The sequence below is a fragment of the Anser anser genome, assembly GCF_964211835.1.
Source record: "Anser anser genome assembly, chromosome: 3".
NCBI lineage: Eukaryota > Metazoa > Chordata > Aves > Anseriformes > Anatidae > Anser > Anser anser.
This window is the reverse complement of record NC_139722.1, coordinates 64035937-64063090: the sequence shown is the minus strand read 5'-3', so window position 1 is coordinate 64063090 and position 27154 is coordinate 64035937. Positions and strand designations below refer to the sequence as shown.

At 37.9% G+C, this 27154-nt stretch overlaps 1 protein-coding gene across 4 annotated transcripts in view; it reads right to left on the bottom strand.

Moving 5' to 3' along the window:
• The window catches only part of LOC310896278 (uncharacterized protein), a gene marked incomplete at its 5' end in the record, with an annotated part of 252238 nt that overhangs the window by 12033 nt on the left and 213051 nt on the right, over positions 1 to 27154 (bottom strand). The window contains one exon of one of the 4 annotated variants that reach the window (XR_014581338.1): positions 1451 to 2425. The exons of 2 other annotated variants lie outside the window; for them this stretch is intronic. Of the gene's footprint in view, positions 1 to 1450; positions 2426 to 6415; positions 7073 to 27154 lie in introns of those variants that run through there. One more of the 4 variants, XM_083828390.1, reaches the window with a different exon arrangement.

The following is a 27154-nucleotide window of genomic DNA, read 5'->3' as shown; positions in this document are numbered from 1 at the left end:
ATAAAGAGCTAAATCCACACTGATACTGAAGGAAGCAGCAGAAGTGACATTTTTTCACAGTAGATTTGCTACTAGGGATTTTATGGAGGCTGAACAAAACTCAGGTTAAAATCCCTCCTCAGCACAAGGGGATTTGAAGGCATATGTTTCATCTTGAAGGAAATGTCTTACCCACTGACTGTTCTGTAAGTTATCCTGGGGTAGATGTATGAAAGATAGGATGTTCCTTCAGGCTATATTCACCTTGCATATGAATATGAATATGGATTTATAGGAATGGCCTTAAATATAAATTATGCTGACAATTGATTTAAGTACTTTAAATTCTATCTAAGAGCTTCCTTACCTGAAAACTGATATTCCTGGATGTATCCCATCTCAGCAAATAAGTATCCCAAAGAGCGTATAACAATGTAAACAGTACAGTGGAAGAAAACACATCCCAGTCTAGCACACATTTAAAGGCACTTTCCTGGCAGATGAGATATCATTTCAAAACACCTTTGGCAAAAGGATCTCAGCTGAAGTATACACTGTGTATGAATGCCCCACGGCTGTGTAACACCTATTTTAAATAGTTTGCATCCACAGATACCAAATGCAGAGACAAAAGAAAAGAGTTTTAAAGAGAAGAACTTAGCATGGGAAACTGGAAGGATTAGGGAGTGCTATTTGATTGTTTTATTAGACAGGCTTATAGGAGTCAGAGGCCAGGGAGAAAAGATCTCTCTTGAAATGGGATTTGAAGACAGTCAGGAGGTCACTGAAGCAAACAGCAGGGTATCTGTTACAGAAGCTGAGATTCACGGGAGAAGGACTAGGAGTAAAAAAGGCCAAAATTAAGTCCTCATCTCCCTCTAATCATCATCACAAATCAATACAAACCAAGTAATTCACAGAAAGAGGTAATTTCGTGTGTTTGTTTGCAAGCCCTGATGGATCTATTGGCTGGCATGCCTGTTGTTCCTATCCTTGATGTGACATACACAGCACAGGTATCATGATGTATATAAGCCATGAAAAACTCTAGTGTTTCATTACCATGAGAAATGCAGGGGCTGGCTGCTTTTGACAGCCAGTGATGCTATTAGCTAGCCTTTTGCGTTGGTAGCTGAAGAAAATCCAGTCAACATATTTTAACCTTCAGAGCAATTCAAGCACATTGTGATCTTACCAAAGCAGCTGATAACAACTGAAGTACAAGCTCTGCGTCAGATAAACAGCAGCTGGGGGAGGGAAGCTCCCCTCTCCTTCCTCCCCCACACCAACCCAGCTTGTAGATCAAGCTCATCATCCCTTGCAAGGCAAAATGCATTGACAACATCTTTCTTCCTCAAATAACAGAGAAAGAAGAGAGTTTGCTGCTGCAGTGATGTTTTACAAAGCAGAGAAAATACACAAAAGCACTCAATGGCTCTATGAGAGCACAGGGAGGACAATCCACACCTACCTGATATTGGGACTCCAGACCTTGGATTATAAACTGGATTAGGATCTGGGCCAAAACAAATCGTGATCTCTGCTGACTTAATTTCAACTCCTCTCTGCAGTCTTTCATTAGGAGTTGTAAATGTTTCTTCTGAGCTTTTTCAAAGTAAGGAAACCCAAGTGGTCTCCAATTTCAATTGTGCACTGTTATGAAAGTAGGCTGGTTGGGAGGAAAAGGGGGGTAAACTGGCCAATCCTTTGAGTTCAGTCTGGGTCTCACATATGTAGGAGTGCAGGAATCCCACAGTTTTAAATTTGGAAATGGGCCCAGGCTAGAAAGTAAAAATAGAAAAGTGTGTATGTGATTCTCAGAAGCTCAGCTGCAAGGAAGGGGGAGAAAACTTTCCTTTAGACCTTGATTCAAACTTTTCAGAAGTTTCAAGGGCAAAAATGAAGGAGCTCCAGGGCTCCATTTCATTTTGGAACTTGTAATTCATTATTCTCTGCAGTGGAAAACTATTCCTAGCGAAACAAAACTTCTTAAAAAAATGTTTTATAGTTCGCTTGTAAAAATAAAAATAAAAATAAAAAATGTAGGCAAAACACGTTTATATAGTCCCCATGGTTATTTTATAGCAGGACCAGATTTCAGCCATTATTCTTTAATTCTAAAACAGAAGACTCTCTGGTAAATTGAGAGAATTATCAGTAAATAATGTTGTTCCTTTAAATTTCATCCTTAGCAGAGAGCAGGTGTCTGATTTCCCTCAGGGAACACAGTTCTACTTCCCAGCTCAAACATTGCCAAGTGGATGAAACAGGTTTACAGGAGTATGTGTGTTGTGTATCAAGATTCACTGATATTAGAGAGGAATGCTCACATTTTTTGTACAGGTAAATCTCATTCGAATTTCCTATATAGTCCATAGCATGACCTGCATGTTATCCACCTTGAGAAGGTAAATAGAGAGTAAACTAAGGAGTAGTTAATGTAGGATTAAAGCAGGCATCCCTTGATCCAGTCTGTTAGGAGATGAGCTGCACTGGACACAGACAGCAATACCTATTTCTATGTATAGCTCTGTGTGCATGTGTGAGTGTGTGTGCAGCTATGGCTATACACAAAGGAGGCAACTGCATATGGAGACACAAAGGCCAGGGCAACACTGTGTATTTTTTCTGCAGCAAAACAGTCTGGCTGTTACTACCGAACTAAGGACTGGGAAACACGTGGAAGGGGTGGTATGCCCCAGGAGCAGCACTGCTGCTCCTTACCTTCCCATTTCCCCAGGCTTTCATTTCTAAAGCTTTTCTTGATGCTCAGCATCCCCTCAGTTTTTCCTTATTCCTCCCATGACTCAGGGGACACCTGCACACTACCCTCGGTGGCGTACTTGAATTATGTCTACCAAAACCAGCCATGAGGTAGCTCCACATTAAGTCCCTGGTGGTCCCCAGTGCCAGCCTCCACTGCCTGGGTAGTTCATCCCTTTGGTTTCTGAGGACTCTCATTATCCCATGGCCCCCAGGCGGGCACTGTGGGTCCTGCAGCACAGGGCCAGCATGGGGACAAGGCAGCTGCAGTGAGCTATAAAAGTCTGCAGAGCCTCAGACGTTACTTCCCAGCAGTGGCAAGATATACAGCAACCCTGTACAGTCAAGGAAAAGCTGGGCTTTCCCTAGGACTAGACCCAATATACTGAGGTCATCTTCTGGAACCTTTTCTTTCTAACTGTAGTCTTAGACACAACTGCTGGCCCCTGGAAAAAGGATACGTGTGTGTAAATACACACATTTTCAAATATAAAATTTACAACACCATCAATGGTTTCCACTTTGATACAAGATTATATTTTATTCCAACTTCACCACAATCATTTTTTTTTCTTTTCTGGGGGTAACAATAATAAAATAATTTTATGTGAATAAGAACACTCAAAAGTTCAAAAATAAGAATAGCTCTCAGCAATTCAACTTGCAGAATCCGAGTAGACTATAGCTTAAATGAGTAGATAAAAAGGCTAGTAATTTTATTGAATTATATTGTACAGTTTCAATTGCATCTCCCAATATAAAAGTCTCACTGATTGATGCGTTATTGTGAATTTGTGGGTTGTACCTGTAATGAATGTGTTCTGGAATGACCCTCTGAGAGTAAATCAATACTGGAAAGAGACCTCTGCTAATTTGGATTCCTTACTATTCTAAATCAGTTTTTTAAATGACCAGATTTTCTATTAACAACAAAAATCACTAAAAAATATGAAGAATAATAACAGATTTCACAGTACAGGTCCTCTCAGCATCCCTGGGTACTCTTACTTGGTACCTCACACTTTTCAGACTTCTAAGATGGTGGGCAGACAGGGGAAGGAACCAACTAACATTTTTCAGAACAGTAGTTTCCAACCTGTGACTACCACAAATCTACAGGCTAAATGGTCTACAAAGAGAACCTATGGGGGAAAAAAAAAAGTCGTCAATATCTTTGTTTTTGGGAAAAAAAAATAGATTAACACTGGTGAAACTATTATTTTTGAATAGAGCCACATAAACTGTGAAGTTCATCTTTCAGCATTTCATGAGCAGCAGGCTGAAGAAGCATGGTCATTTCTCCTTGTTTTCAGAATGGTCCACATAACCAAGTCCTCTGATTTGAGGATATGGCTGAATGGTGAGATGGTGAACCTCTTTGCCTTGCATTGCACCTCTGAAAATTTCTCCATTTCAGGCACTGCTGAGGATTGTGCTGCTAAAAGGATGCAGCTGCTGGAGGCATCCCTGAATGTCCCTGTCACCAGGTCAGCAGTATGTCAATGAGGTCATACTTCTTGGCTGTCCCATTGTTTATCAAATCCAAGTAGAAACCCAGGGCTAAATCTCCTCAAATATAGTGGAAAAAATGCTAGTTATGCAGCCAGAGTTTTCTGATCAGTCTGTTTTTATTTATTAACTTAAAAGTCTCAAGTTGGCACTAATTCATTCACTTCAATCACCTATGCTGCAACCAAAAACATAGGATGCAACAGAATTCTGTGCTGTTGAGTCACGGTTACTGAGCTTCACTTTGGTTTTGCTGCTTTCAAGGTTCTTTTCCTCTTTCTTATGAAATCAGTATTGTTCTGTTGTAACTTTAAATGGGGCAGGGCTTAGTTTTGCTGATAAGTAACTTCAGTGTTTTGGGGGTAAAAGAGAAGAAGTGACTTCAGCTGCAAAAATGAACATACAGACTGAAAGGAGAAATTACTCAAATATGGGCAGGTGACAGTCAAAGTCACAAATATCATTGTGAAAGAGCTGCTAAAATGGATAAATATTTATACACTGCACACAGATTTGTGCTGCTGAGCAAATCTGACTCTTCTTGGAACTAAACCTCACAAATGTGTTACTTTGCAGGCAACACAGTGGGCAAACAAACATTTTAGTGTCAAATAAAATGAAGTATTATATATATGTGTGTGTATATATATATGAGCAGTGCTCAAATGGGAAACCAAGAAGTGGATATTCTATATTACCACTCTTCAGGCCTCTTTTTTAAGAAAGGATGACTGGGAAGAATATTTACACCTTGTTACAACCTCACTGCCTTAGGTGATGGAAAGTGGAGATAACGTGAAGAAGCAGTAGAACTTACAGTCACACTCATGTCCTCCTCTGACTGGTAGTCATCAGCACCCATTTCCAAAACCATATCACTTTACTATTTCCATTACCAAACCTGCATTAATGACAGCTTAACTATGACAGAAGGTGTTGGCGTTCTGCATTCAACGATGTGACAGCTCTCAATAGCAATGAATTCAACTATGGATCAAAAAGGATGAACTGTTCAAAAAACGGTTCAGCTAATCCTGCATTTAGGCACACAGGAAGACACAGATATCACATAAAGTGCAATAAAAATAGCATGCATTTCACTGTTTACTGAGATCCAGTGTATGTTCAGTGACTTGCATGGGAATATTACAGTGCAATTATTTAGGTCATTGTAAATTATAGGATCTCATTTTTCCACCCCAATATTTACAGAGACTTAGATTTCCTATGCAGGCACCAGCTCTTATAGTCTGGGGGGAAATTTTACCTGCAGGATATGTGCTCATCTTATTTTCTGCAGCTGAGTGTCCATGACCTGCCCCATGGATACACAGATTTTCCAGTTCTTTTCAGTTTCTGTGACCAAGTCATTCTACTTCAGTCTAGTTCAGAGAATCCCCTGCCTCCACTGGTCTTATCCCCAAGATCACTGGGAGGTGAACAGAAAGAACAAATAGGACAAATGCATTCCTTCTGTAAGCAGATGAAACCTTATAACCTTATTTTTTCTCTGTCCCCATTTTAGGACTTGTCAGTTGAGCAGCAGCTGTTTATACCAATTATGAATTTGGCCTAAGATATAGAAATAAAGCAGTGGATTATATTCCATGGAGAGTACATTAAAAATAAACAATGCATGTGTGTGTGTGGCAGAACGAAGTCTTGAGTCCTTAATTATAGGAAACAGGAAATACTTTGGTTGCTCTCCTTTCCAAGATCAAAATTAGTTAATAATTACACCACTTCTTAAAGGTTCCTTCTCCCTTTGACTTTATGACCACTGGGGAGGGGGAGGGAGGGAAGTAGAAAGGAAGGGAGGGAGAGAGGGAGGGAGGAAGAGAGGCAGGGAGGGAGTAGGGGGGGAGGAAGCCAGGGACGACCATAACAATATGTAGGTGGAAAACGAGACATTACATGTTCTAAGATAAGAGCGAGGAAAGCATTGCATGATAAAATCAGCCAGTCCTTCCCTTGTGCAGTGCAGGTCATCCAGGAGCATTCAAGAGAATTCTTTTGCTTCGTTATTTAGGAAACTGCAGAGCATTATCAAAAGGCATTCAGGAGCCAGGCTGGAGGCAGTCTTAGCAAAGATTTCAACCATTTTTAAACTGGCATTTTTTGCTCAGAGATCCAGCTGGAAATGGAGATGAGGGAACAAAACTTTTTCTTATGTGAGTAACCTGGCATTTTTCTCTGTTTTAAGGCATTGTCTCCTCTCTGTTTGCATTTCTTTCTTTATAAACTAAACAAATTCGAAATTAAGAACTCTTCAGATAATCTCAGCCAGATTCCCAAAATGTTGCACTAGACTCAGTGGCAGCATTTGGTTTGTTGCAAGTGGTCTGCATAGACTCAAATCAAGGGTAGTTTTTTATTAAATTTTAGACCAATATAATGACATACTTTGTATGGTAGCATAGGTAAAGACCGAGAATCCAGGCCTGCAGCTTCACTGTAGAAAGAAAATTCACATCCTGTCAATATTGGGGAAAAAATGCTGCAAATGAAGATGCAAAATCGGGTTCATGTTTAAAACATCTAAACTAATTTTGCTTTAGGAAAAAAACAACACATTAAGAGCAATGTGTGAATATCCACTGACAGCCCTGAGTGCAGAATATTGTTCCAATAGTGCAGTTTTCTCATATACATAAAATAAGTAGGATTCAGTTGGTTAATAATTTATCTAGTGACTCCTTAATCTTGAACCAAAAATATCCTTGAATGTTTCCAGAGGAGCTGATATCAGGCATCCACAGCAACTGTAAAATCTGCCCTTCTTCTGTTTTATACTGGCTGACAGTTCATCATAGCCTTGGCTCTGCAAAAGACATACATAAGTGATTAATTTCATGCACAGCAAGCAGTACCATTAACATCCTGTGTCTACATCTTCCAAACTCAAGGGCCCAAGCTCACTGAGTTTTCCTGGTGCCCTATCAATATAGACAGAGTTCTTGGGAGTGTCTTTGTACAAATCTTAGTGTGAAGAAAGGAGTGAAAAAAATGGATCTGTTTCCATAAAGGCAGCGTCTCTGACAGCATTATAAAGCAGGGACTGTTTGCAGGGCTTGCATGACCATTTCATGTCTGGCACCAGAAGGACACTATAGAGCCACAGTAGCCACCACTGGCTCTCGAATACTTTGTCCTGAGTGCATAGCCCTCTGATCAAGAGGACTGGGATCACCACCTAATGAAAGTTTCCCAAACAATGTAAATAGATATACAGTTATTTTTGCCACGCTGGCAAAATAAACTTCTGTTTCAACCTTTTGGATCCTCTCAAAGAGTCCTGGCCTTGTTTTCCTGAAATCCCTTAGAGAAAGGCCCAGGGCTGAGGCAATGAGATTCAACTGCTGCCTGTCCTCCAGCAGATACTGTTAACCCTTTGGCTGCAAATTCCGTTCCACTAAGAAATGGGTGCCTGTACTTGGACTGCTCAGCATTTATCTGCTACCCTGACGTCCTTGAAAGTTCAAGGTTCAACAGCAGTCAAGCACTTAAGCAAGCACTTACTGCAGTTTGGTGACCAAATGGATAAGAACGATTACCTCCGAGGGCTGCTTGAGTGTTTTCAGCCCTGCTGCTGACTCATTTACTCACCCCAAGCAACTCCCTCTAACTTTGCTGCATGATGTGCATTTGTACTGAATCTGTGAGGCTCATTTAACCAACTAGTGTAAAGGTTTCGTATCTCCCAAATAAGAGGCAGTAATGTGAGGATGAGCACCTACTGTTATACTGAATTTTAAACTATAAACCAGTCAGCAGGTTTTGGAGTGCCACTATGCTGAACACTTGCATTCATGTGCAGGAAGTATTTATATTTCATCTCTCGGGTCAGACAAGTGACAATTTCTTATATCAATCTTGCAGAGTCCCTTATTGAAACAAAACGAAGCAAAATACATTCACACAGCCTGGTAAAGCTCTTCTTAATCCATGTGCTTACAAATGCAGTGGGCATCAGTATTTGGAATTTAAATAGGTTTGTAAAACAATGCTGTAAGAAATAATATCACTCTTGGTACTAAGTGGTAATTTCAGAATGTTGAAGGGAAGATCTTAATGAGTTTACTGTTGGCTACCATGGAGAAGATGATAGGACTGGGATGCCAGATCATTAAACACTTGGAATTATTATTGCTTTTACTATTGCAGTATCTACAAAGGCCAATTCAGTCTCTGCTACAAAAAATCTTGCAACTGAGTTTTGATTTTCCCAAGATTTATTTGTTGCTTTTGTTTAAGTTTCAGAACTTCCAACTATATGTCTGCTCTGTCAGAGTCCATAAAAAGTTTTCAAGACTATATTTGTTGAGAAGATAGTGTGAAAGTTAAAGACACAGAATAGCTATGTACTACATTGTATTATCTTCTGCTGCAAACCACCCCAAAAGTAATTATCATGCTAGAAATCCAGTTCTGTGCCCACAGTTACAAAACAGTTATCAGATTCATCTAACAATTCTCATGGGGAAAAAAAAAATGTTTATGGTAAATGAAATAGGTTGCCAGTGTACTCTGAAATATGCATCCCTCCCCCCCAATTCCCATTACTCTGGAAGAACTCCTAAATATTAAACATAAGCACTAGGCAAGCTATACAAAGCAGAATGAAGCCTGAATTTCCGTTTAATGAGTCGTCACGTGCTCTCTAAGTAATTATTTTATGCAAGAACTTCCTTAAAATGTGATCATTAGTAACATGCTATTTGAATGCCTGGAATGAGTCTCAGTTTTCCACTATAATCAATGCTTGTGATTATCACTGGAATAGGAGGATTCGGGTGTTAGCACCCTGTTTATCCATGACCAGGTAACACTTAGGATTCAACCCTTGGTAAGCAGACCTGCTCTGAGTTACTGCAAAGCAATTAATGCAAACAGTTCCACTCTCACACAGACAACAGTGATTCCCGGGCAAACTGTCTCTGGAGTCTAGCACTGGTTCAAAATTTTTCTGGCCAAATTCTTTGGTTTCTCTATACCTGTTTTCACTGTTCATGAGGTAAGAAAAAAAGGGGGGTTGGCAACAATTCCGCTTTCTGCAAGTGGTTGAGAGGTTTGGAACATGGAACTGGTCTGTGTGTAGGATGCTGTGATCCTGAGGTCCAAAAATTAGTATTCACGTCCTAAGAAACTGTATAGACTATGGTGTCCTCAGCATTATCGCTACATCCTTTTGCAATGTTTTAGAATAAAATAAAATTAAATTAATTGGCTTTTAGGTGTTTTAGCTTAACATATCAGGAATACAAGAAATTTACACCAGCTTAGGTTGGCAGACCACAAAAGGGTAGGGAAAAAAAACATCAGAAGACCAGGAAGAGGCCTCACAGATTCAGTACAACTTTGGAATACAGTAGATTAACTCAGAGACAACAAACTGTCTCGGTTCTACTTGATGTGCAATATATTGATTACTTTATCATTTTTTAAAATAAATATTGAAACATTCTTATGTATTATGTGACATACTTTCGACGTTATTTTTACTGTATCATTGCCTAGGGTAACTGTCATAAATTGTGAGGTCTTTTTTTTTTTTTTTTCCTCTATAACTCTCCTTTCTGGAATTGTGTGATTATTTGATGGTTTGTTGTTGTTATTTAATCAGTTTTTAAGCCCTCATGGCAACAGAGAAAAGTATGAAAACAGTTCATTCAAAAACACAGCAGCATCCATCAGGATGACAAAAAGAGGTCAAAATGTGTCATTCTTGAAACCTCAAGACTTTTGAGGCCATTGCATAAGTTTTGGAGTCTAACTCATGATTTTAAATGCTTTGGTTTGACAGTACAACTTTAAAACACTTCAAATAGGGAGAAGTAAATTTTTTTATGATTGGAAAATCTAAGGTAACGCTCAAAACAATGTAGCATAAAAATCTCCAGGCAGATACATGATTACGCGCAAAGCTTTAATTCTGTGGCTACATCAGGTGTTCACTAGGACATCAATTTCTGTTCTTTCCCACAAGGACAAACTACTAGCTCCTTTCTGAAATATAGGTCATTTGGAGAGACAACTTGTACAGATAGTAGGCATAGAGAGATACACCTGCCTACACATACATTCAGGGAGAAAAATAAAGGAAGAAGATCATAATATATATATTCCTGTCTAGAAAACAAATTGTGTTTGCATTTGTATGTAGGGCTCTTGATTCCCATGAGGCAGTTATTAGAAGTTTCCTTCTTGCATTTAGTCATGTTTGGAATTGTTTTCAGGATGTTTAGACTCTCTTCTTCAAGTTGTCACCAGCTCATTACCACAGAATTACATTTTACAAACAAGAGCTGGCTAGAGCCAACTTGGCTTGGCTACTGCTGCCTGAGGGAATTTGAAAAAATGATAATTTTCCTGCCTTTGGAAATTGACAGACATGGACCAAACCACAGGGAATCTCACCTCTTTACTCCCTTTCTGAGCTAAAGCAAGCAGTTTTGTTTTCTTGGTGGAGCTCTCCTGTTATTGGAAACGAGAACACATACAGAACATTTTTAACACACATAAACACACACACACACACACACAGACAAAAAAAAAAAAAAGTACACCTGAGCAGACATTACTTTTCATCTTAATGGCTCTTAAAACACAGTGATGCACAATAGCGCAATAAGGTTCCCACTGCATCACCCTAGAAAGTACTAAGGATGAGTGGCAGAAAAGCTTCTTCCAGTGCAGAGGTGAATCACACCATTGCAACCAGTGCTCAAGAGTAGAAGACCGCAAAAGGTTCAAAGCAGCCCAACTCCTCGTCTTTTCTAAAAGAGGCAAAGCTAATGAGGGCATCCAGAGCCTTTTCCCTTTAGGGTTCGTGGGATATATTTATGATTGACCCATCTGCACCTTGCTTGACAGTTTACCTACCACTACCATCAGTACATATTTCTCTGTACTGTAATAATGCTTAAGTTACTGAGTGATCTGTTTGTCCAGAAAAAAAAAATATATATATATATCTTCTGTATTCAATCCTTCAGCAAATGCCTTTCTTCAGCTTCATTCTCATAAACTACCCTGCAAACTGTAGACTCCCCTTCCCTGACATTCTCTCTTTTGCAAAGGATTTGCAAAGTTCTCCTCAGAGAAGAAAGTGCTACCTTTATAGAAAACACAAGGCAAACTTTAAAGGGATGGTCTCCCCACATGATTGCTCAGAGGTCAAAGTGATGTACATTTTCTTATAATTACAGTTAGATAGTAACCACTGGTTAGTGATAAATTAAGTAAGCACTTCTTAACTTGACTTGGCAATAGAATGGGATATTAATCACCAAATAGCCATAATTTACCTTCAGTTAAAGCATAAATTGCAATCACAAATAGATCAAGCTGAATATAAGCTTTTTCCAAAAGCAATCTACAGGACAGATTCTCAGGCAGTGAGGGCTTCCAAAGTTTAATTAAATTCAGAGATACATCAATTAACACTAACTGAGATTTGAGTCCAAAGGATGATCTGTGGGATAAATTGAACACAATTTACCTTAATATCTGTAAGGACATACACATTTGTTGTCCTGATGGAATAGCAAAGCTGTCCTGAGCACACAGGAATGTATTCTTATGCTTTTCCAAGGTGGAAAGGTACAAACAGCTTCACTGAAACTTGCAGAATAATTCCCTTGAAAACATGCTCTGTGTAAACAGTTACCTGAACTTGTTGGAAGCGTCAAGTTAATTGAAAGTCATTGGTTCTCATTGCTAAGGCCTTCTGCAACAGAAAGTCAAATTATTTAAAAGGTAAGCCTTTGCTCAGAGTACATGAGCAAAAACAATGCAGCCAGTAACTTCAAGACTTCAGATTTTCAAATGGAGGAGCTACATTGCTTGACTGCCAGCACAAGCTTGTGAAAACTAGAAAAGAACAAATGTGCCCTTGAATCATCTTCAAAACAGAATGAACAGTTCCATTTTTGGTGGAAATTACTTGAAAAAGAAGAGCAATAATTAAAAGATTATAAATGTTTTAGAAGCTTTCTAGTGAGGTGTGTTTGTTATCTCCTAGTTCATACTTATTCTTTTGGGAATAAGTTCAGAAAGCATAGCATCTGTGAAAGCAAGAAATCCTATTTTTCAATTTTTGCTGTCATTTTCTCATAAGGTTCTGGTCAGAAAATGAGATTAACATTTTACAGAAATGCTTGCAACATTTTTGTCACTGTCTCAAAATGGGTAAAAATGTGTCAGAAAGTTTGACAAACATCAAGAATGTGCCTCTATGCTGTCAAGAGCATCCCCCTTCTTGACGAGCCAAGACATGTACGACTCCCACATTCACACTTCTGCCTAAAGCTCTGTAAATTTTTCCTGCAGGGACTCCTAAACCTTAAGATGGGAGACTTTCCCTCTGTTTACATTAGGTAGAGTACAGCCTTTTGCCACATTAACAAAAATGCTACTTTTCTTGGAAACAGGCTGACCATCTGAGCACTGCATCATCTGAATACTTTTAGATGTTTAGCATCTGAAGTGTCCTATTGTGGATCATTCCCTTGCAGAACAAATGTTGCTGCCTGAGACTGTTCCAAACATTTGTTTGGCACACGAGCTTTCCCTCTCCTTTTGAAGCAGTATTAAAAGCACTGTCAGCTCATTAATGGATTTTTTTTAAACTTTTCTTTTGGCAGAGATGAAACTATCACTGAAGGAAATATCTTGTAAACATTGAAACAACCACAACAGCATTCCAAGCGTACATGCTGGAAAACAAAAACAAAATAAAAGCAGCCTTTTGCAATGAAACGTGTCATTCCTGAATCAGCAGAGACTCCCATGACCTTGCAGCCACTCTTTGGAATAGCCACTGAGAGCTGCATGAATCAAGTAACAAAATAAAGGCACCACAGTGCAAAGGACAAATCTTCCAGGGTTAAAGGACAGCCACTGCCCTGAAAACACCAAGTACTGAAATCCTACCCTTGGATTGACTTGTGCACAAATATCACCATGCCTACGTCAAAAGCCAAATTTCACAGATAAGTCAGTTTTCCTTACAGAAATTCAGGAAAGATTGAAGTTTTAAAGAACTCTATAAGCCAGATTTTCATATCTTATTCCAGAAGGCTAGCATTGATATTTAAATGAGATGTGGGCACCACAAAAAGTTTAAAGTCCTCCTGATGTGAATGAGATTATAATTCTATGCTTAAAATAGATGTAAATAAAATAAAAAAGGAATAGGCATGTTAATCAAGCTTAATCTCTGTTATGGAAAATATTTTGTTAAGATCTGTGCTTTGTTAATTCCAGAAAACTCCAAATTGTTTGTTAGATCTACCCAAAAACAGTCATTTGACTGCAAAAACATACAACATAAACAAAATATACTTTGCGTTCTTTTGATTCACTGTCTAGGATTGGTTTACACTTCCAGGTTCTTAAGAAAATCTAAATTAAAAAGAAAATCTGTTAATGAGAAGGTAGGTGTTCATTAAAAAAAAAAAAAAAAAAAAAAGACAACAATAACTTGAGGAGATTAGGTAGGTAAGCAGGTACACAGAAGTACCAGGACTTGGAATGAAATTCCTTGAAATGTCCTGCCCTCAGGTGCTTTCAGTCTCACCACAGATTTGTGAAATGGACTTTGTAATCAGTAAGGAAGAATACTGAATCTAGAACTGCCATCATGAATGTCCCATGTATGTGACAGTTTGTCCTAAGGTGCAAGGTTTATGAAAGATAGACATCTGTCTCACTCATGCTTACAGCAGTTTGGGCAAAATAACTGTGGTCCTCTTCTCTCATAACTGTCAAAATCCTCTGAGCAGTCAGACACCCAGAGCAATTACCTAAAGCAGAACAAATTTTGTGCATCTTGCTTACCAAATGTGTAGATGTAGAACTTAGCAGCATGGTTTAGTCATGGACTACAATACTAGATTAAAGGTTGGACTAGATGATCTTAGAAGTCTTTTCCAGCCTGAGTGATTCTATGATTCTATGAAAAATCACGGGGAAGTTGGAGCTTTTTCTAATATCCTTCAATACCATGTCCTTGCATCAACAAATGAGCTTATAATAAATTTGCAATAATTGAAACCACTGAAAGGAACAGGCAAGAAAAGGAAAAAAATAAGATTGTCATGACATCACTATTTTATGCAGTTTGCCTTAATAAATGATCTATAATAATATAAAAAGTTACATAGAACATGTAGAAAAAAAGTTGTTGATAATTTGTGATTTCATATGCCCATTTTGTGAAGCTTAACCTCCTCTTCTGGACATACTTCTTTGTGACTTCAATATTGTACAAAGATATTCATTAACTCCTGTTGTAATTAGTCCACAAATAGGCAAAAGGGAATATGTCCCTTACACTGTATATTTAATGTATCCATTTAGTCATTCAGTCACCCAAATCTTGTACAAATGCTTGAAGGCACTGTTAAAGTTTTCAATTTTACATTAAGAATTGGACAGGCAATATACACCCTAATCCATGCATAAAATATTCTTTGGAAAAAGCATGACATCCCTGATGTAGGTCAATTATTAATGAGCTTGGCTCTGAATTAGTGTGTTTCAGTTGCAGAAGAACAGCAGTAGAGTGTAGAATATCCTAGAGCACTTGAGTAACTAGTCCCTTTTCCAGCAGAACAGAGAAACTCAGTCATAGCCCATGTTACTTCCCAGACTTTAACATGACAAGGAAAAGATTGTGTTTAGTGAACCCTTTCACCTAAGGGAATGGTAAAACTCCATAGCATCACAAAAATCTTACTAAGTTGAGTCACAGAAGACCTTAGGTCTGGAGAACTGATGATCCCTCTGTTTTTGCTATCTTCCCAAGATCTTTGCTGCTCCATGGTGTTATACCTGTCTGAATTTTTCTGCCAGTCTCAGCAATTTTCATTCTCCCAGTTCTGACGGAAGCAGTTTGGGCTATGAAATTCCTCAGGTTTGCCATGTTTCACAGCATTTCACAGTATTTCTCTGTCTCTTCCAAGGCACCTAGGTTTTTATATCATGTCCACTGCTGTGTTCATCTGTGTACTCTTCTAGAAAATGTTTCATTTCCACAGAAATTAGCCCTGGAAGGGAATTTTCTAGAGTTTTACTGGGGAATAAAATGTAGAATGTGTTTTTCTCTAATCTAAACTGGGGATTTCAAAGAGCTGGCACTTAGCTAATATAGTGAACATTCCAACAACTGTCTCATCTCTTTGAGACAATTCATGATTGTCTGCTTCCACCAGAATGACTTCCTAAAACATTAATATTAGAATAGGTTATGTCCACTTCCAGAATCTGACTTTTTCCATTTGAAATACTATAAGAAATAACCATCTCGTGACACTAGAGAAGTTGTTTTCTTTAACAGAAAAGAGGATTGAAATTTCATGAAATCTGAAAAGAACTAAAAGTTCCTCTCAACTTCACCTACATTTTCATCATACCTCAGGAGAGTTGGTTATAACAAACATTATTGCTTGATTTTGAAAATGGAGCCTCTCCAGACGCTGGAAAATGAGCAACCCAAGAATAAAAGTATGTTTCAACTAAGTCTGACATGGAATATGCCAAATTGTAATGGAACAGGACAGAAACAGACTTAGCCAGTTTGGTTTTCACACTGCTCTGTTAATTCCTGCTTTTCTTGGATTGCTTACATAAATAAATACACAGTGACTGAAACACACAAGAAGGTTGTATGGTCACACGACAGCAAATTTTGAAGGTCTTGCATATCACTTAGATATCATCTTAGATCTGGCAAAAGGAGCAAGTGAATATCCATTTCTTTCTTTACTTTCCTCCCCTTTCCAGGCCAAATACAAAGAATCATACCAATCCTCTTCTCTACCATCTTGTTCTCTTTCTCTGTCACTTGAAAGGACAGTAGGAGAACTGCAACAGAAGAGACATTGTATTCAGGAGCATCCTGACACGGGTAACTCAGGAGAATGGCTGATGTCCCCTAGACTGACAGTTGCCTTCACAGGGCATTACGTCACTGCACTATGCACTCATTAACAAGGTGCTGTCAGGAGCAAGAAGCTAAGAGAAAGGAAGGTATAAGTCATGTTTACAAACCACATGTGTGATGTCTTTCAGTCCGTTTGCGGTCTTTCAGTAGGTCTATTTAATATTCTGTACATCTGCTTAGGGTTTTGGTTTTTTCCATAGCATTTCCTATCATATCAGCTACAGAATTGCCTACATGGAGGTATCCATAAATTATACTGCAGCCTAGGAGTTTCTAGTGTGTGAACAAAAGGCACAAATGCAAATGCAAGATGTCTAATTCACTGTTTGTATGTGATGTTACCCAGGTGCTAGTGACATCCTTCTGACCAGTGTAGAGGCACAAGGGACCAACCCAACATACATTTTTAATGTGATCAGCTGTGACAGCACATACACAGAGCAGACCTTGCGGCCCTAAAGCCATCCTTTTGGAACACTTCTAGGGGCCCAGAAGAAATAGTTTAATTAATCTTCTTTTTTCAGTATTGTGGCTTTTTTTTTTTTTTTAATATAAATTATGTACACTGAAAACCTGCCAATTATAGCAAATTAAGGGACTTGGCAAGTGCATCCCTTGGAGACAGATGGTAAATAACATTCAGATTCTGAGTTGAAATAGGGCTAGCGATTAACTGGTACAGGATAGAAAAACAGTCCAAATAAATGAAATAAAAGGGTTTGATATGAATGCAAGTAGTGTAGGTTGCTTTTTTTTGTGCATGTGATAATGATGGCACCAAAAATATTGATGATTCATAATTAATATGCTGCACCCTCTGAGTGGCAGCAGGATTCTAGATCTTTAGTACTATTTTAAAAACCAGTGCCAGTTGTTTATTTTGCTTTCACAAGACTGCAAACAACTGTCATATCATCCGTTCTGGAAGATCAGTCAGTTAAAAAGACAAAAGTAAAGCTTCACAATTAAGAGAAAGTGCCCCTACAAGATGGAGAGGAACACAGGCAAAAATTCAGAAGAAACGGGGCTGTGGTCTCCTGAGATGCAGGCTGGTACAATGCAAGAGTAGAAGTACGCCAGGAGAGTGTATTTGTTTCTAACCTGAGCTGCAAATGACAGGAATGATGCCCTCAGCCTTGTCCCCTACTGACCATTTCTCCATTTTAAAAATTCTCTGCACCTACTGTTCAGAATAAACTTGCAGTCTGTGGCACAGAAGAGGTGGTACTGATCAGAAATGCACTGGCAGAGCTGCAAGAGGGTAGGAAGATCTCACAACACCTGCATGTTCTCCGTCTGTGAACAATGATTATTACTAACCTTTCACTCTCAGCAGTGTTAAAATACACCAAATCTAATTTGGCTTTAAAAATGCAAAAACACAGAGAGTTTTTTTTTTCTCTTTTCTTTTTTTTTTTTCTTTAAGTAAGCAGCCAGAGATAAAAAAGATGACAAAGTCAAGAGTGTGTTAGTCATTTAATTCGTACTCTGCTTAGGATACTAAATTCAGGAAATGACTCAATCATTGCACACAATTACAGCTATTTTCAGACCATAAATGATGCAGTACACCAATACTGATGCAAAAACATACCACAATTAGTTCCTGCAAATGCTCTTGCAATAAGACATCATATCCAAGGGAGCCTTCAACCTAATTATGGCAACAGAGTATGCCTCAGGGCACACCTCTATATATGATTTCATTATTTTTGCAGGATGACCTGACAATGATGTCACCAGAGTGCTACTTCACCTTACATGCTCCCAAATACATCCTAAGAAGGCTAATTGCTCTTATACATGTTTAAAGGATCCATTTTGCTTCAGCTGTTAGAAGCACACGGAGCAGTCCAGTTACCAGTCTCTTCAAAGTAACATTTGTATCCAGGAAGACTTAAAATGGAATCAAGTTTACATGCTACTGAGAAAAAGAAGACAGGAAGTAGCAGATGGAATCTCTTCCAAAGACTGGATTATTTATTCAAGAAAACTTGACGTGTCACATAGTGACTTTTCTCATAAACAAGAGGCCAGAGCTTTAAAGGGGAAAAAAAAAATGTAGAATCACAAGAAAAATCTGTATTCCACGTGTTTAGTGTCTGATTTACGAAAAATTGAGGTTCACAAAAATTCAGAGTAAAGTTTAAGAGTAAAATCTGAGGTGCAAGGGAGTGCCAGATCTGCTGCTAGATGCATTAGGACTAGGACTAGGGATGATCTTCAGCTTTATCTCAGCTGCCATGCTGATATTATGTATAACCAACTGTTAATAAGAGGAACCACTCTTCATAAATCCCTCCAAAATAGAGAAATAGGAGTCAGATCTTCAAAAAAGGGACTCCAGTCTTCCCTTGAGAATATTTTCATTGACAATTTTGAATACGTTTTCCTTCTTAGTTTTAAACCCAGTCTACAATATGTAAGGTATAATAAGGTTTTCCTTATGTTAGAAAACATATTGTAACTCAGACAGATTAAATCATTGTGTAGAAAAATCAGACAGACAAAAACACAAACCACAAGTATTCATGTTCAAAGCTACAAATATTTCTGAAAGCTTACTTTTTATTGTTTAGATTTTCACTGTTTAAAAATTCTGTATTTCCAAAATTCTGATTAAAAATGTACACTCAAGATGCTTTCAATTACAGAAGCTATCTCGTTAGTCAAGATTACTTCAGAGGATCTAGAAAGTACTGAGTCATCTAAGAACTAAAACATTTGTGTCAGATTTGTGAATATTGCTTTAAAATTTCATGAAAAATAGGGAAGTTCAAGTTTTTTGGTACTTCAACTACATGCAAAATTGTTAATTGTAAATTTGTGTTTCTGACATGCTAATATATCAATGTGCCTTATATCTTAACTCAGTTTCACTTAGGTCTTTCCATATATGATCAAAGGAAAGGACTAAAGGTTTGTGCAGTGTAACCAAGTTTATCCTGCAGAAATTCACAGTCTCCAATATGCACCACTAGAAACTGGGAATATCCCCTTCAAAATCTACTCTGTTTTGACCCATTTGATGAAATGATGTTTAAGGGAAAAGTAGCCTCTGCAAAGTAATTCAATGTTCAGAGAAATAAGGAAAATTAAACACAATCTGAATAATAATATTACTTTAATTTCCATGGGGTAGCAGTAAGATAATTCTAAATATTGTATAGGCTTTTCTTTATACAGGGGTAATATATTTAAGTAGTCTTGTTAACTGTTTTTCTTGGTGGTGATGATGGTGGTTGGTTGGGATTTTTTCTTGTTAAAGGAAAATATTGTATGAGATCAGGAAAATAATGCATGAGACCATCAGAGGCAGGGTGGAGGGGGAGTGTGTTCTTCCGAGGGACAGAACAAGATCACATTTGCTGGTTAAAGGCCAGAACAGGAATTCTGGAATCATAAGAACAGTTTTGTTTATGTTATTATATTTGGGGTGTTAATATACATATCTGGCTGAATGGTCAATAACTGGACAAATGCTGCAGAGCAACAATTCAGAAACTCGTTTTAGCTCTGACTAGTTGTTTGTTTAGTTCAGTTTAGTTTAGTTTAGTTTTAGCTGTGGTCATGCCCCTTTTTCATTTTACATGAACATGATTTTTAATTTGCATGTGCATAACCACCTGAATGGCTGCTCTTCATGTGAATGCCAGTGTTCCATTTCCATTCGAACAACAGTGCTTAATGTCCACTATTTTCTAGGCTAAAAAGTCTGGGTTACCCAAAAATACTACATGAAGCAAGAATACTACATGACTTAAGCAACCAGTCACAAACTAAAGAAGGTCAACTGAATAAAATGCATTTGTATGAATTGTGTGGCAAACAGTTTGTATTAAAACTTGCATTATTAAGCATCTGACAATGGTCAACATTTCAACAACATAATTTCAACATTTTCTGAATTCCAGGAAGTGCAAAACTCAATGATTTAAACTACTCAACACATTCTTGGTCCAGTCTTAATTAATATTTAAAGACATTCACGCTGGAAAAGATAACATGGCTAAACCTGTGTTTTGCCGGCTTTTTAGACTGATTAGTTGAATCTGACAATGCAACCCCTATATCAGAGTTTTACTGCACTGCCTTCACTCCTTGCTCACCACAAAGAGATGGTCACTATCTTGAATAACTGGTAGTTCAACAGGAAGATAAAGGAAAACAGCTGGCTTCAAAAAGCAGATGGGTGGATCACATGGTAATAGTGAGAGCATAATTAACACAAGCATCATCAGTCACAGCACACCAGCTGCCAGCAAACCTGCACACACCACTTTTGTGTTTTGGCTTCTTGTTCAGGAAGAAAAAAAAAAAAAAAAAAGGAAAAAAAAACTCTTTAAACAAAGTTCAGACTCTCAAGAAGGCTTTTTCTGCTTAACTCAGTGCTCTTGCCGAGTACCTCTCCAGCTGTGTGAACCCTGGCCCTGCCACAGCATTATGTAAACTATTGATGAGCTCTCCGAAAAGATACAAATCTCAGCCTGGTCTGATGATTCCCCTGAGCTGTGAAAATTAGATTAAAGCAGGAAGCCAAATACACCAAAGGGGAAAAAATATGAGACTATGATTCCTTTGAGAGAATAATGGAAGGAACTATATCACAGCAGTGCAGAAAACAATTTCACGGCGTAAATGAATGCAGAAAAGAAATCCTATTGCACTCCTTTTGTGCTTGGACATATGTGTTGCCTCTTGACCCAAATTTCAAGTGGTTCCTTTAAAAGTAATTTAAGATTTTCATTAAGGATCTAGACAGTACTTATGAATATTGTCCTCTATAGGTCAGTGACCTGGGAATGCTTCAGATGTGCCAGTCCAAGTGAGCTCTCCAGTCATATCATGATCCCTGCTGGAATGAGACCTAATTATGCTGTATTCTGCTTCTCTGTTGTATCACTGCTTTCCTTGAAAATGAACCTGACCATGGTGCCCTTAACAGCCTAATGTGGTATAGCCATCTTGGACACATGCCAGGATGATGAGGGGAACAGGATCCTAGAACACACTGCAATATACATTTACTTCATAATTCTCTCCTATCCAAAAGGTTCACTGTGATACATGTAGCTGGATCATCCACCAGAAAGAGCAGACAATAACTAATTCTGATCCAAACTGTAAGCAGACTGGCTTTTTACTATGCATTATTCTGTTTTACAGAGGTGTGTATGCCAGTGTGCATATGTTATATTATCTATTGCAGGTAGATCATAGACACTATGGTAGTGTAAGTCAATTCTCATGGAGTATGACATAATGTGATTGAACCAATGCAATCCTACTGAACAACTAACCATAACCATTGACTAGAATAATGAATTTAAAGCTTCTCGACTCATTTTAAAAATTATATTCTTCTGCTGTCTGTTTTCTCACATTTATTTTTTGTCTTCCTGATTTAGCAGAGGGTTTTAAAGAGATGTGTCAAAATATCATAAGATAAGTTATTTTGGTATCAGTCAAAGTGGAAATGAGAACTTTCAGTTGCTTATCTTAACATACTATAATTAACACACATGTTTGTGAAGTTCATTTCTCACTTATCTAACAAACAGTACAACTGTGAAATAAATACTAATGAAATACTACTGAAAATAAAAATTAATCAAGAGTTTTCCATAACTTGCTTCTCTCTTAAAAACCGATTGACTAAAGCCAAAGGTGTTCCCAGGAACAGGTCAGTTTTGGGAAATTCTTTACTTGGAAAAAATGTTGGAGATGTTCTGAAGATGTCAACATTTTTTTTTCACTATTCAAAAAAAAGGAAAATTATTCCTCAGTTACAATCTACTTCTAAAATTGGAATGGTGGTTGTTTATTTAAAAAAAAAAAAAGTGACCAGAAATAAAACACTTCACAGTTGACCAAATGATGTGTTTCAAAATTGCTGTTCATTTTGCTAGAACATGACAATTGTTTCCTTCTTAGTTTTAACAGAAATTTTCCAGTACTGATAGGAAACTGTTGATAGCCATTGCAAAAAAAAAAAAATATATACATATATATATATATTACTTATATGAATAAATAAACAGATGAAGAATTCAAAATCCAGTGAGCAAGAATATATTCTGGAACAGAAATAAATTTTCATCTACTAGATTCATTTTCACTAAGTGACCTATTCTATTTACTCTATGTTATAAATTATTCAAGCCATGAGATTTAGAGAGGTCAACAAAATTACACTCTAAAAAATGTTTAAGATGAGGTACCTAACATTTCTGAAAAACGAGTTTTCAGTTGCTAGTATACATGTCCCTGCCTAAGGCAGGAGGTTGGAATTAGACCATCTTTAATGTCCCTTCGAACCCAAACCATTCTATGGTTCTATTGACGAGAATACTTTCTAAATTCCTGTCCAAAAACACAAGTGACATTATGTTCTTGATTAATATGTTCTTTGTACACTTAAAGGGGATTTTCTGACTGAAGATTTTAATACAGTTATTAAGTAATTAGTCACTAATCCATGCTTTTATGATTCAACATTTCAATGTATCAACATTTAGGCAAGAATTAATACTCATTTTTCTAATAGACATAGTGAAATCTGAAGAATTAAGTGAGATGGTCATGGTCACAAACAGAATCAGCAATGAAAGCAGTCTATCCCGAACAAGCAGTGGGTCAAAAATGTGCCAGTCATACACTCCAGCAAAAGAAATTAAACATAACTGCTGAGAAGCTTTGAAATCATACATCCAATCTTAGATTAAACATAAATATCAGTTGTCTGGCCATTCTTTATACCAGTTTTCATTTACTATTCCTCTCTTAAAAAAAAAAAAAAAAAAAAAAAAAAAAGCAGGGAAGGTCTGAACAATCAGACACAAGGAACAAACTTTTACTGAAGGAAAAAGAAGACAACTTTCTTTCTGGATTACTTTATTTCTCCTTCCCCCTCCCAGTTGGTTGCAAAAACAGCAGAAATATTCAATGTATTTAAGCATTTACTTTTTCAAGCATGTTCATTTACAAGTGTTCAATTTAATCTCCTTCTGCTGTACTGCCTCCTTTCATTGATACTCTCTACACTCCCATTTGTAACTGAAATTCAGTATAAATACTTTGGGCTCATTTTCAAAAATATTTAGTTTGTGTTAATCTTGAGCTAACTGAACAACTACTTTTCAGAAATATCTCTATTCATCACAGAGAAAAGATCTTCCTGGGCTACAAGAACCATAAGACTATGTTGGATACAATGTTTAACTGTATTAGCTGCAATGTGTAGTTTATTACTTTACTAAAGCTGCATCTTAAAGAATTGTCATGCTATACCACTCGGGTTGTGACAAATACTTTAAGTGTATCTGAGTACTATTTAAAACACCTCAGAGTTTTTGCATAGTCTATGCCCTAGTCTTTGGAAACATACTCTGCTGCATTATTTTGGGAAATATAAGATAGTACTGGAACATTATTTTTCTTTCATTAATGTAGCTACTCTACAAATGTATTAGAACTGGTTCGGAGGTAAACAACTTAGGCAGCTATATGAACCCCAGGCTAAAGAGGAAACAGCTCTAGCCTAATTTAGGAAGCATAAAACATTACACTACTGAGTAAAAGAAAAGAGCAGTCTGCAATGCAGCCTTTTCCAGGTATCCCATCTTAATTTAAATGTTTATTGTACCTAAGACTACTGTGCCCCTAGCAAACACAGTGTCATGGTTTTGGCTGGAACAGAATTAATTTTCTTCATAGAGGCTTGTGGGATGCTGTGTTTTGGATTTTTGATGAAGGTGGTGGTGATAACATGATAACACACTGGTATTTTTGATTGTTGCAGAGCAGTGCTTGCACAGAGCAAAGGACTTTTCTGCTCCTTGTGCTGCCCTGCCAGTGAGGAGGCTGGGGGTGCACAAGGAGCAGGGACAGGACTCAGACAGGACAGCTGACCCAAACTGGCCAAAGGGATATCCCACTACATGTGGCATCATGCTAAGCAATAAAAGCTGAGGTAAAGAAGGAGGAAAGGGAGGATGTTCAGAGTAATGGAGTTTGTCTTCCCATGAAACCATTAGGTCTGCTGAGCCCTGCTGTCCTGGAAATGGCTGAACACCTAGTAGCGTAGCAAATTGATTCCTTGGCTTGCTTTGCTTGTATGCACAGCTCCTGCTTTACCTAGTAAACTGTCTTTATCATCCCATGAGTTCTCACACTTTTACCTTTCCTATTCTCTCTCCCATCCCACATGGGGAGAGTGACAGTGGCTGTGTAGTACTTAGATGCCTGCTGGGGTTAAAGCACAACACACACAAATGTTTGCTTCTTCATTGCAACATGTTCATGTTACATTATCATGTTATGAAAAGGCTTGTATTCACCTGAAATATTTCACCTTTATTCCAATTGATGATATCAGTAATATTGGCTGTACAGTAGCTGGCCAGCATTATGTAGTTTCAAAGAATGGGGTGCAAACCTTTCAAGAGGGACTAGGTATGATCTTTCCCAGGATTTTTTTTTTATTTCTTCATACATACTCCATGCAGTAGAGTCCACTGTAACTACCACAAATCACTTTCCTGCAACATTTTTAAAGAAACTTAGAGATAAACTCTCTCTTTGATATAGCAGCAGAAATAGAAGAGAAAGTTGTCAAGGTCAGAAAACTGCACCCTCTATTTCACCAAAGGGAGCCTTTAAAAGAGCAATCCTAAGGCTCTGTAGATATTTCAGAGTTAAGAAAAAAATCTAGATGCAGTAGAGCCCCAAAAGGCAACCCAATACTTATATATGGACCCCAGTACTCCAGAGGTATATTTGTCTGTTGTTTCAACGTTGGTATTAAATATAAGAAGAAAACATAATTCTGGCTCTGACTGGGATCTAAAAACACTAAGTTATTTATAGGGCTGTATGGGCTTGCATTTAGCAATGTTTTCAGCAGTGCATTCAGAAAATAAGAGCTGTGTATTCTAATGGGGGTGGGGAATGCAGTTTTTTTTTTTTCTTCAACTTCACTGCAATCAAACGAGAAAATTTTTACTGTGGTTGATGCTTCAACTTATTTCAAGGCATTTCCTTATTGTCTTTCACTCCCTGTTTCCCCACATTAACATTCAGTATGCCACCAGCCTATTAATAGATTGTATAAGCATGCACTGCAGACATATTCACCAGCACAGTTGCACATATGGCTGTCACTCCACGTTCTGCACTCAAGGATGGATTCTTGCAGAAAACATTTCTACCCTCAGACTTCCACTGGCCAATTTAACATCTTCCCCGGATCAGAGACCCTTGCTGGCACCTCCAGGGGCATGTTTGGGCCTATATACATGCTGGCTCCATGAATATTTAACAGAAAAATAGAGAAGAGACTTTCTAGTGATCCATCTGTTAAGCTGCTGGAGCTATACCAGGGACCCTTGAATTGGCTGCAGGCTTCTTCCATAATACTGCCAAGGTTCAACAGAGAATTTAAGGCATTCAGTTGATCCACTGCCCAAAGCTGGCTACTGAAAAGAAGAGTGGCCACTGTGCATAGCTGGTGACAGCTTTACTACTGAATAAAGCCAAAGCTACCTCTGAAATAATCATCTGTGGCTAATAATAAATAGTAACCTTAAGTTATCATTTTTAGGATAATTTTAGGATGTTTCTGCCCTATTTAAAGTATCTGAAGTATGCTTCCTGCCATCTGATTTTAGGAAATCTAGATATTACACTAGCATGCCACAAACTTACTTCCATACCCAACGCTGCATAACAGTATTTTGGGAAGAGAGCATGGGATGAGAGGGACAATAGCACTACAGATCAGTGCAGTATGTCATCTCCTGTCACCCAGTGAAAAATGCTTCTTGGGAAGACCATCAGGATTTCTAATAAATCATTGATGGCTCATAAAAAAGTTGAATCAGTTTCCCGCAGAGCATATCACTCCTGTGCTGACATGGAAGCTGCAGGACAGCAGCTAAGTTTCCTCTCTTCCTTGCATGAATTTTAGATTTTGTTTTCACCCTTTAAAATTGAAATGATCTTGTCCTTTAAAAGTCAAGCAAGACACATTATTAGTTTTCAAGCAAGTTCAACAATTTAAAAAAGAACAGTTAGAAGAAAATAGTTGGTTGTTCATGATGCAACAGTTTTGATTTTAGGTTGGATCTGTCTGCGTTTTCCTATTTTGTCCTTGTCTCCTCCTCCCAGCTCACTGCTCTCCATTAGACTCATTCAAGGCTGGAATAACACTCTAAAGTTTTGTTCATTTAGAAATTTTTTACCTTGTTTAAATAAAATTCTTAACAAATGAAGTTAGTTGACACCATATGAACTGGATGTCAGCAAATATGGGAGAAGCTCTGTTCGGTTCAATGGCCTCCAGCCATTTTTAAACTCTGTAAGGCTAAAATATAACCCTGTCTACTATGTTACAGTGCTGAAAAAAGACATATTTCTCTGCTCTGACTGCAATTGGCAGCATCATGTGAGCTAACTCAGTTGTTAAAACCATGTCTAAACACAATAAAATGCCCAACTGCAGTAAAGCCCTTAAGTACCATTAAACAGACAGAGCAGTTAGTAAAACGAAGACTGTGTTTTGATAGCACCATAAATCTGTATTGAGGTCTCCAGCTTACTGTTGTGGCAATATCATGCACAGCCCTGCTCTGGTTGAAACCCACATTCTTGTGTAAAATTAACCCTTTTTTTTTTTTTTTTTCAGTCTGCTTCCATACAGGTATCTTTTTTTTCCATTAATATCTGGTCCATGCAAACGTTTCCCTGGATTTGACAATTTGGTCTAGTCCTGCTACTCCTGCTCTGTATCTTCAGAAGACTCTGAATGCCACCAGCCTTCTCTAGCCATGATCTCAGAGCTTCCATTTGGCTGTATTTCCCCTTTTTTTTTTTTTTTTTTTCCTCACTATGGTTCAGCCTTTCCTGAACATGGACTCCTGCTCCAGCTGTAAGTCGTTAGAGCTTCAACACCCAGCA